This window comes from Maniola hyperantus, chromosome 15 (genome assembly GCF_902806685.2).
Source record: "Maniola hyperantus chromosome 15, iAphHyp1.2, whole genome shotgun sequence".
NCBI classification, from domain to species: domain Eukaryota; kingdom Metazoa; phylum Arthropoda; class Insecta; order Lepidoptera; family Nymphalidae; genus Maniola; species Maniola hyperantus.
Genome location: NC_048550.1, coordinates 1,209,027 through 1,221,265, shown reverse-complemented (window position 1 = coordinate 1,221,265; position 12,239 = coordinate 1,209,027). Strand labels below are relative to the sequence as shown.

The window sequence follows — 12,239 nt, the reverse complement described above, 5'->3', positions numbered from 1 at the left end:
CTGAATAAGAGACCGACGCGACGTCTTAACTACTTGGCTATTATCCGCATATTATATATACCGCATTAAGCTAAGTACGGGTCAGGTACCTATGTACCTACTCGTAGTTGAAGAGGCAAGTTCACGTACCCGACGGGCACTGGGGCAGGTGAGGCCGGGTGGCCATTTAGACAGGAAGGCCCCTACGCGGCCACCGTGACCTGGTTCACGACTGTAAACCGGGACAACACGCTTTTACCCGCAACTAGGGATGTCGGAAATACCAAAAAGTATCGATATAATATCGTAGCTATAACGCTCACGCACCTATAATTCCTCAACGGGTTGCGGGTTCAATCAAACCCCACTCGTTTTTTTTATTTTTTATTTTTATTAAAATCATCGGAAATCCTCCGATTTGTGTCAGAGTTCTCTTTTGGGTATACATTTTGTTAGTCTCTTACATTATTTATTTACAGTTTGTTTTTCTATAAAATTCAAAAAAATCAGTGATCTCCATGATAGGCAAACTAGAAACAAAAATAAGCTAGCTACTCCTGCGCTCCGCCTCTGGAAGGTGCGAAAGTCATTTGTGGGAATGAGTGTAATATTTTATAATAAAATTCCACAAGCAATTTTAGACTTGCCTTTACACAAGTTTAAAAAATGTGTTAAAAGTATGCTCCTAAAAAAAGCATATTATACAGTCGCAGACTATGTAAACGATAAAAAAGCTTGGATTTGACTCGCTCCAGCAATGCACTGGGCTGCAATGGCTTGTATAGTACGGTATAATAACATTGTAAATTGAAAAATTAAAAAGAGCAACCGCCGAGTTTCTTGCTGGTTCTTCTCGGTAGGAACGGCATTCCGAACCAGTGGTAAATTAAAACTACCTGACTATTCATAAGCACTTTTAAAAAGTTTACATGAATAAAAAAAACATCCTATTCTATTCTATTCTATATTAACTATATTATTATACCTATAAATTTTTATCAAAGTATATACATATACATTCCCCACCCATACAAACCCCACCCGTTGCACTATTGTCGTACCTACTCCTAGCACAAGGTTAACGGTTAGTTTTTTTAAATAGAGATAGCGAGCAAACGAGCAGGCAGGCGGGTCAGTGATTACCGCCACCCATGAACATTTGTAGCACCAGAGGAACTGCCGATGCGTTGCCGGACTTTTGAGAATTAGTTGGTCCACCCCTTGAATAACCCCATGTTATCATCATCATCGCGTGCCTTCTTCAAAACGAAGTTTCGTGGTCATCATGCGAAAAGCTTCTCTATTTAAAGCCGCCTCTTTCAACTTTGGGTAACTAAGCCCTGTCCACCCCCTTATATCGTCCAACCATTTGCGTCTTTGGCCCTCAATCCTTCCTTCCAAAACTAATCTCGGAAATGAGAATCGGGCTCCATCTTGTAATCTAGTGGAAACACCGCCGATGAGAGTTGGTTCTACAGTTTGCATGTGCGTGGAAAGAAGGATCTGGCACAACGTACGGTCTAAGTACACAAGACAACCAGGTGGTGAGGGTGAAATTGCTTACAGTAGCGCGTGGTTGTAGAAAAAGGAGGGATAAAGTGGTTTAGTTGGAGGGGAAAGGGAATATCAGCATAATGAACTTGGATAATATTCTTAATAAGAAATATCGTACAGCTATCGATATATTTAAAATGTACCACTATTCATTTTAATATTATCATTCTCATCATGACCAACCCATCGCTAGCTCAGTACTAAACACGGGTCGCCTCTCAGAACAAAAAGGGTTTAGGCCCCAGTTTACCACGCCTATCAAGTGTGGATTGATAGAATTTGGGAACATTGTTAATGCAAGTGATATTTAATAGCTTTAAAATGTTTTCGATACCTACTTGATATTTTATATCGATACATCGAAAATATAAGTCGCCAAAAACATCGATATTTTCTCTACAAGCCTAAGCGCAACAACCGTTTATTCATACTCTGGTACATTTATACTTGTTTTGTATATTTATTAATATTTTGCTGAATGAATTAAAAAGATTTGTATCATGAATAGTGAATAGGTACGTCTTAAAAAAATATAAAAGTTAAATAAAATATGAATGGTAAATAAAAAATAGGTCAAGCTCTATTTAGATAGGTATAGTACGCGACAGGTCGAGATGGCAATCGGGGTATGAGGCTGGGGGACGCGCCGCATATCCACACGTCACTTGCGCACTCGCCCGCACCGGGTTAGCGCGCGCTGTGCGGGTGTGAGGGGCGTTCCCTCCTCGATTGCCATCTTGACCTGTCGCGTACTATAGTTATTCTGGTAAACACAATTATTTTCTACACAACAGACTGAAGGTTACCCCAGCGGCTTTATTGGTACTACATTCTATCAGAGTAAATGTACTAGATGATGCCCGCCGCCCGCGATTTCGGCCATGTTTTTTTTTTGGGTTTCAAAATCCCGTGGGAACTCTTTGTTCTAAAGCCGAAAGTAGTCTATTTCCGTCTCCAGGATCCCACGAGTAGGTAGCTATCGCTAGCTATGTACCAAGTAGGCCCGCAATTTCGTTCATGTGGTTTCAGTTTTTTCTTAATGAAAAATACGTTAGGAATATTTATGGTGGCAAGAGCCCTTTTGATTAGTGTTTCAAAAATCCCGTGATATTGAGATAGGTACGCAGAATATTTGTCGGGTGGCAGAGAAGTGCAAAAGATGTGTTGACAGAATAGCAATCATGCTAAATCGCTTCAACTCGGCTACATCTGGCTGGGGCCAATCTCAACGTCCGCGGATTGCAAATTGATGATTTATTGTACCTTTTGCCCCTACCATACGTTTTTACAGTACGCGACAGAAAGTAATGTACATCGGTCTTTAGAATGATTCCGGCTCTGTAGAGCGTCTTGTCTCTGTCACTCATACCTATATGACGTTTTGTCGGTCTCAACGACTGGGATCTCTACAAAGCATACCTCTACAAAGGTATGCTGGCGACTTAGCCCGCATGGACTACATAAATTTTAAACCCCTATTTCACCCCCTTAGGGGTTGAATTTTAAAAAATCCCTTCTTAGCGGATGCCTACGTCATAATAGCTATCTGCATGCCAAATATCAGCTCGATCCGTCTAGTAGTTTGAGCTGTGCGTTGATATATCAGTCAGTCAGTCAGTCGGTTTCCTATTATATATAGATTTCGATTAGATTTAGATATATTTAGATTTAGTTTATAAAAAAGCGATGAAAACCCAGAGTAGGGGCTCAGAGAGTCTTCGAGAACTGAAGTGGCAAACAGGTGACGTATTGTCAGACTGTCAGAACCAATTCAACGTAACGAGTGTCGGAAGATACATAAATCTTTATGAACGCGAACCAGCAAGGTCAAGGGCAATATGATCATCATCATCAACCAATAGACGTCCACAGCTGGACATAGTGATCATCCCATCATCATCATGGGATCAACCCATGCTCACTACAGAGCATGGGTCTCCTCCTAGAATGAGAAGGGTTTTGGCTATAGTCTACCACGCTGGCAAAGTGCGGATTAGCAGAGTTCACACGCCTTTGAGAACACTATGGAGAAAATGAAAATGAAAATGAAAATCTTTTTTATTCGTATAAACTTTTACAAGTACTTACGAATAGTCGGATGCATCTACCACTGGTTCGGAATGCCTTTCCTGTCGAGAAGAACCAGCAAGAAACTCGGCGGTTGCTCTTTTCAAATATTTGATATAGGTACAATCTGAGGAGAAATCTCAGGTATGTAGGTTTCCTCAATCAATCAATCAATCACCCTGTTTGCATCCACTGCTGGACATAGGCCTTCCCAAGAGCGCGCCACCACACACGATCCTGCCTTCCTCATCCACCCACTTCCCGCTACCTACTAGTCCAGCGGGTTGGAGGCCGTCCCACAGTGCACTTGCCTATACGCGGTCTCCAGAACACGTCTGCCCCAACGGCCATCGGTTCTGCGGCAGACGTAGGTTTCCTCACAATGGTTTAATTTCGATTTTCGATGCAGTGAAGAAGTGCACCAGGAAGATCAAAAATTCATATAAAACCAATTATGTTCACCCTCACCACCTAGGTGTCTGGTGCACTTCGACCGTCCGCTGTGCCAGATTCTTCTTTCCACGCACGTGCAAACTGTGGAACCAACTCCCATCGGCGGTGTTCCCACTAGATTACAACATGGGGTTATTCAAGGGGCGGACCAACAAATTCGTAAAAGGCCGGCAACGCATCGGCGGTTCCTCTGGTGCTGCAAATGTTCATGGGCGGCGGTAATCACTTAATATCAGGTGATCCGCCTGCTCGTTTGCTCGCTATCTCTATTAAAAAAATTACCTTACAAAATGGTAGAGGTAGGTTAGTATGTTTGAACGCAAATAAGAAGTAACTTTTTCATGATATCTTGTAAAGTATTACTTACCAGCTTTGCAGTGTTGTGGTTGTTTTGAGAATTCAGTATTTAATAACTCGTTACGCCTAGCGGGCACGAGTAGCTGTAATTCTGTACAATGCTTGCTCTAACCTAGTTTTAAAGATTTCCCCCCTGGCTGCAGTGAAAAGATCGCTTTTGCTCGAGCTTTTCAATACAAATATAAATATTTTGTACACATAGTGCTCGCGACTTCGTCCGCGCGGAGTTGGTTTTTTAAAAATCCCGTGAGAACTCAAATTTTCTGGGGTAAAAAGTAGTTTTTTACTCCAGCTTATGGTTGAGCGGATGTATACGTCATAATAAGTGGCTACATGTATATCTTTTAGCCCGATCTGTCCAGTAGTTTGAGCTGTGCGTTGATGTCACACGAGTAGATATATAGACCAGAGGGGAAGCTTCATACTAGCGGCTGGCTGTAGGTTCACTCACTCTAGCGCAGCTCACGCACACCACGACGTGTCACGGACGCTCCGTTTGCCGCCAAACTGAGCGCACGGGGCGTCCGTGGCACGTCGTAGTGTGCGTGAGCTAATGTGAAGCTTCCCCTCTGGACTATAATATCTACTCGTGTGTTGATGTCACCTTTTTCTTTTATTTAGAAAGGCATAGGTACCTACGTGATGTTCGTGACTTCTTTTCTTTTTTTCGGATTTCGATTTTTAAAAATCCCGTGGGAACTCTTTTAGTTTTCCGGAGTAGGTATACTTGAAAAATAGGTTAGGTCCGCCACCAGGGCATAGCATAGAATAGCTAAGGATGGTATCATTATTAGGTACATCTTACAAATTCAACAACTGACAATGAAGTTATGATAACCCAGTGGGTAGGACGTCCGCCTTCTAATCGAGGTCGGGGGTTCGATCCTGGGCATGCACCTCTAACTTTTCGGAGTTATGTGCGTTTTAAATAATTAAATATCACGGTGAAGGAAAACATCGTGAGGAAGCCTGCATCCCTGAGAGTTCTCCATAATGTTCTCAAAGGTGTGTGAAGTCTAGCAATCCGCGCATGGTCAGCGTGGAAGACTATGGTCAAAACCCTTCTCACTATGAGAGGAGACCCGTGCTCTGTAGTGAACCGGCGATGGATTGATAATGATTATAGTCATAGGTAGCTACACCGTCAAGTATGCATGACATCATGCACACTGGTAGCCAGTGGCCATACACCGTCAAGTTTACTGGTCGCCGTTCAAGTTCGCTGCAAACTTAACTGGTAAACTTGATCGTGTATGGCCAGCGTTATCTGGCGTACTGCGGGTAAATATCAAAAAATGGTAAAAAATTAAAAAAATACTTTCAGCTGAATAAGAGTACCTACCGTAAGAACCGAAGAGTGTTTTATCCTTGAATATTATAATTTTCGTGAAAAAACACTTGAAACCGCCGAAATAAATATTATTTCTGCACCGGCTTGAATAAGGCCCGGTATCCACCTAAGAGAAGCGGAGAGGAGATGTGTACAGTAAGCCAATCAGATTTCTAAAAGATGACGTGATAATTTATTTCACGTCATCTATTTTAAATCTGATTGGTTGATTGAACGCATCTCCTCTCCTTTCCGCTTAGGTGGATACCGGGCCTAACCATTGAATAAACATGGTTTAATTTTATTCAACTTAAAAGCTGTGTTGCACTAATTGAAAGGTCGTTATTATCAGGGTTCCGTACCCGAAGGGTGCCAACGGGACCCTACTACTAAGCCTCCTCTGTCCGTCTGTCTGTCAGCGGGCTGTATCTCGTGAACTGTAATAGGTAGAGAGTTGAAGTCACAGAATAAGTATGTAGGTATTTCTATTTCCATTATAACAGCAACTAGCTTATACTCGCGACTTCGTCCGCGTGGAGTACATAAACTTCAAACCCCCAATTAAACCAGCTAGGGGTAGAATTTCGAAAAATCCTTTCTTAGTAGATACCTAATCTTTGCAAAGAACACACCATCCAAACTTCATGTCTCTAGGACCAGCGGTTTAGGCTTTGCGTTGTATATAAGTCAGTCAGAAGATTTAACAAGGAATCACAATTAGCGTCAGGTAACTTTCGAATTTTCATAAAGCTAAAAGCATAATATTCTGATTTTGAGTTGTTTCATGTTTTTCCAGTAAATTATTGAAATGAGATTGAGAAATTAAGTTAGGTACTGAAACTAAGTTACCTCATAATTATTTCAAACAGTTCTGTTGCGAGAAAATTTTAAAGCAAGTTAAACACACCTTTAATAATGAAAAAAAAAACAAAAGTAAATTATTAAGTACAGAGCAAAATGCGGAAAATAGGGGTACCTAAACGAACAAAAACTGTTACAATAAAGACATCGTTTTTAAAATTCGAACGTGCCTAGACAACAAATTGAGTGGATTATTGCAGTCACTTCCAATGGCAGCCATCTCTTTCTTTACAATGTGATTTTTGTTACCCTCCCTCTCTAATTTCCCAGTTTACGCTTGCGCTATGAAGCTTTTCCCGAAAGATGTGGGGCGGTCGAAGCTGCGTAGGTTGTTTAGATTTTAGAAAAAAATACACGATTTTTTGGACAGCAGACTAGGATCTGGCTTAAATTACGTAGGTAATTTGTTTATTTAGGAAATTAAGTTTAACTTCACGAACTATTATTATTATCATACAACAGCAGAGGACTTCTGTGTACTAAGTAATAAAGTTAATTCACGATTCATGATTATTTTGATGTATAACAAAGGAAATGGTTATACTTATGTATATTTTGTATGTATAAAATGTAACACATCCCGTGGAATTATCTAATTTGCAACAATAGTTACGCAAGAGAGTGCGCAGTGTACGAAGCTTCGAGCGACCGGCGCGAGTCAGCCTCTGAAACCCGTCGAACCCGGGCACCGGGACGACCCGTGACGTGAATTTCCCTGTGCGAAAAATTCGATATCCGATCTTTACTTGATAAAAAACCCAATGTGACATTATTTTTTTAAACTTAAACTCAGTGATATGATATTTTTGAACGAAAGCTGATCCAGTAATTTTTAAAAAGCGAACGATTACTTTTTTTGTGGGAAGGTCTGTGAATGAAGGCCTATAAAGCGTGTGTGGTTTTAAAGGACGTGTTAAACTTGACAGTTCTTTTGTGTTCTTTAATTAAATCCAAAGGTCGCACTATGGGGAGTGGTTGCTAAGGATTTTTTTTCATAATGAAGGAAGTGGTAAGTAGAATTATAGGTATATTTTAATTAATTGCGCTGAATTTTAAAAGTAATAACTTGTACATAATTATAATAGGTATATTCATCATGTGCAATATATTTTATAGTATACAACCCTAAATTATTATGGTTGAGCAGTATGTAACAACTTATTCGAAGAGTCTTTTCAGACAAACCTTTACATTTTTTAAAGAAAATATCTGCGTACTTTTAGGGTCCCGTTGTGGTTATGCGAAGAATTTGGGAGCTTACCAACCTACCTTAACATATATCTAATAATAATCCATTAAGATAATAATTTCTAACACTATGAAATTAATGGGAAGGGGTCACGAGATTTAATATTGACTATTGAGCATAATATAGTCATCTAGGAACTCATATTGTAGTTCATGACCGACTGTAGTTTGTCGTGAGGAAACATGCATGCCAATACGTATTTGGCCAGCGTAATGGACTATGGCCTAAATTCCTCTCATTCTAAGAGGACACTCGTCTTCAGTAGTGGATCGGTGATGATGATTGTTCAACAACTCTATCTCTCTAAATAGCTTGGTGGCCGGCTGTGCCAGTAGGCCAGTAAACAGCCACAACCGAAGTCACCAAGACAAGCACATCTGGTACGATGTAGAAATTACAAAGTCTCAATTGGGAATCGGTGATAGCCTAGTGGTTAAGACGTCCGTCTTCTTTTCGAGAGGTCGAGGGTTCGATCCCGGGCACGCACCACTAACTTTTCGGAGTTATGTGCGTTTTAAAACAATTAAATGCCACTTGATTTAACGATGAAGGAAACCTGCATGCCTAAGAGTTCTACATGTTCTCAGAGATGTATGAAGTCTGCCAATCCGCATTGGACCAGCGTGGCAGAGTATGGCCTAAACCATTCTGAGAGTTCTCCGTGTTCTCAGAGATGTGTTAAGTCTGACCAAGAACCAAGACCAAGAAGACCAAGAGCACATCGGTTCGCTGATTTTAGAACAAATCGCTTTAACCGGAAGCGATTTGAGAAAATGACATGAAAGTAATCAGTACCTCAGTACCCTTATTATAAATGCGAAAGTGTGTTTGTTTGTTGGTTTATTGTTTCGTTGGTTTGTTGGTTTGTCCTTCAATCACGTTGTGGTTACATCACAAAAAATAATAATTAAAACGTGTTCATGAACAAATAATTAGTATTTTCAACTTTCAAAATAAGATTAATATACCAAGTGGGGTACCATATGACCTGTACATTCTAAAACAGATTTAAATTATTTATTTTCATGCATACCTAATAGTTTTTGATTTATCGTCCAAAATGTCCAGAAAATACGACTGCAGTACAGAACTTGGCTGGTTTTTTTCGTACAAGATCACTCTAGAAAATCAGTCTTCCATCTTGAGGTTGATTGGGATGATAGTGCGCTCGGTGTCGTAGTGATCATAAAGCGATCTAGCGACACTCGACACTCGATTATACACCTCTTCAAACGCCAGCTGACTACCTTTCATCTTCAGGCCGCGTTTACTTGAAAACGATGTAAGTATAAAAAGGTAAGAGGTTCTTCAGATAACGTGGTGATAGGTTAGTGGTAATAAAAAGAATAACCGGCTGAGTTTGTTGAGGGCTTCTTCTCAGACTAGGGTGCGTTTCGAACCCTCGTAGCTATAGTTTTAAATTTAATAATTTATTTTTGATGTAGTCAAATACCCAATTACAACATTATTTTAATAATTCAACAATTGATAATCAAAAAGTGTGACAATGGTGCCTTTTTTGAATAAATGCTTTGAGTTTGAGTTTGCACGTTCGATTTCCCAATCGTGCATTTGCATTTTAAGCAAATAAATATCGCTTTAACTATTAAGAAAAACATCGTGAGGAAATCTGCATACCTGAGAGTTCTCCACAATGTTCTCAAAGATGTGTGAAGTCTGCCCATGCGTACTTGGGCTGCGTGTTGGATTATGTTACTTATGAGTTATGACCCTTCGCATTTAAGAGAGACCCATTCTCAGTAGTGGGACAGCGATGGATTGAGATGATGATGATGATTGAGTACTTGAAAAACATCCAATGATCTGATGGAGGTAAAGGAAGATAGGTAAGGGATTCACGTATAAACGTAAAACAAATAGAATACTTCCGTAGTCATATATCTTTTTGGTGTGGTGGGAGACTTCGGTCGTGGCTAGTTACCACCCCACCGGCAAAGCCGTGCCCCCAGGCCCCGAGCGATTTAGCGTTCCGGTACGATGCCGTGTAGGAACCAAAGGTCATAACCAAGGGCATTTAATGAAAACTGTCAAACTCCTTCCAGGTTAGCCCGCTCCATCTTAGACTGCATCATCACTTACCACCAGGTGAGATTGCAGTCAAGGGCTAATTTGTATTTGATAAAAAAAAATCTTTATAGTGGACTAGCTAACGCCCGCGACCGTCTATGTCGATTTAGTTTTTGAAAATCCCGTGGGAACTGTTTGATTTTCCGGGATAAAGAGTAGCCTATATCATTCCTGTCAGTAGAGGCATCCACGGACACGGTACCTACGCTGAAGCATAAACTGCTTCATATAAAATGTTCGTGATATTGTTTTGAATCCGTGCCTCGTCCGCGCCTCGTCCGTGGCACGGCCCGCGCCCGCCACGTGTTGGCATAAATCATCCCTAAAGCGTACAAATATTTTCTCCACTAGCAGACCTGGCGAACTTCGTACCGCCTAACAGTCGATTTTTCAGGCAACTTTTTAAAATTTTCTCTCCGTAAGAACCATCCTCGTGCTTCAAGGAATATCTATTGTAAAAAAAGAATTAACGAAATCGGTTCAGCTGTTCTCGACATTTGCGATGAGCAACACATTTTGTGATTCATTTTTATATTATAGATTTCTCTATACAGCTTACTTAAGTCATCATCATCATCATGATCAACCCATCACCGGCTCACTACAGAGCGCGGGTCTCCTCTCAGAGTGAGAAGGGTTTTGGCCATAGTCTACCACGCTGGCCATGTGCGGATTGGTAGACTTCACACACCTTTGAGAACATTATGGAGAACTCTCAGGCATACAGGTTTCCTCACGATGTTTTCCTTCACCGTTGAAGCAAGTGATATTTATATAATTAAAACGCACATAATTCCGAAAAGTTAGAGGTGCGTGCCCGGGATCGAACCCCCGACCTCCGATTAGAAGGCGGACGTTCTAACCACTAGGATATCACTGCTTTTACTTGCTTACTTATGTACTTAGCTGTTATTTACTGCTAAATTCTAACAGCTTTTAAGTCTCACTCATTGTGTAGCGCGGAGAGGGAAGAGGGCATCTTAAAAGCAACTTGTTTGATTTTCAAATGGTCTCGTTCAGTCGCCACTCCGCCACTCGGAGCCGGAAAGCGATTGCCTTTCAAAAGATCTCATTTCGTCTTGCCAATGGCTGAGGGAATTCTGAATATTTCGTGCAAACTACCAAGAAAATTGAAAAGAAAATTGTGTAGTCGATTTTAAGAATTAAAATAAAATTACTACTTTTTTTTAAATTGTTAGCGCACTTATAATAATTAATTATCTCTGACAGACGTCACGTGATGTGTTGCATCACCATCTTGAATCGATTGGTATAAAAGCGAGTGTTAGATGATTCTTAAGGCAGTCTGTGTTCACCCACAGACTTATTCGACTATTAAATGCTTTTGTGTTTAGGTCGCATTTCTGATTGAGTGGTTTCAATAGCAATTGTGCCCTAATCAAGTTAATATTGCAGTAAGGTTATTATGAAAGGCAGAACTCTCGATAAGCCGCTGTATGTCGTGGTTAATATTTAACTTCACTTCTGGTATGTTTATAAAATTCAGATACAAGTTAGCCCTTGACTGCAATCTCACCTGGTGGTAAGTGATGATGCAGTCTAAGATGATACTTAACTACTTCATACTTGACTACTCATATTATAAAGTGTGGTGCTGGTCAATCACGTCGCAACGGAGCAACAGATCGACGCGATTTTTTGCGTGGGTAGGTACTTTTTATCGCGGAAAATCATGAGATATATAGTCAGCCATGTCTCAGATCTCTATGTCATCACTGGCAACACGCAGGGAGCCGCTGGATTCCGGCTGCCGCTAGACCGTGGTGTGATGAGTTAACACCAGTGGCATCTCAAAAGCCTCGTCTTGTGTAATGTGGGTGCAAAGTTGAAACTTGTAAAAGTTTATACGAATAAAAAAAAAAAAATTTTCAACAACGGCAAGTATTTCCCGGGTACTTCCGACCCGTGTGAAATGTAAAGTAAAAAAATCTCAGTGCTTCAAGACCTGAGTCTGCTGACACGTTTTATTGGATGACAATAGATGATTGCGGTTTCATTGATACCATTATATGAGCGTCTCGCAATGACGGAAGTGGGAGGCGGACATTTGAACTCTCTGTCTCTGGGTTTGCTTAAAGGAAAAACTGACTGACTGATCTATCAACGCACAGCTCAAACAACCGCACGGATCGGGCTGAAATTTGGCATCCAGATAGTTATTATGACTATACTCCTAAACTCTACACTGGAACCACCCAGTGATTACGCTTAGATTAGTGTAAGTTATGGTAAGTATATAAAAATCAGCCAAGTGAGAGTCGGACTCGCATATGAAGGGCA

The 12,239-nt window shown here is 40.7% G+C and overlaps 1 protein-coding gene across 2 annotated transcripts in view; it reads left to right on the top strand.

Moving 5' to 3' along the window:
* Positions 1-6,927: 6,927 nt before the first annotated feature.
* LOC117988869 (uncharacterized) overlaps positions 6,928-12,239 on the top strand; it is a 52,670-nt gene continuing 47,358 nt past the window's right edge. The window contains exon 1 of one of the 2 annotated variants that reach the window (XM_034976135.2): positions 6,928-7,610. The gene's annotated coding sequence lies outside the window, so the exon portion shown is untranslated. The remainder of the gene's footprint in view (positions 7,611-12,239) is intronic. The other variant, XM_034976137.2, reaches the window with a different exon arrangement.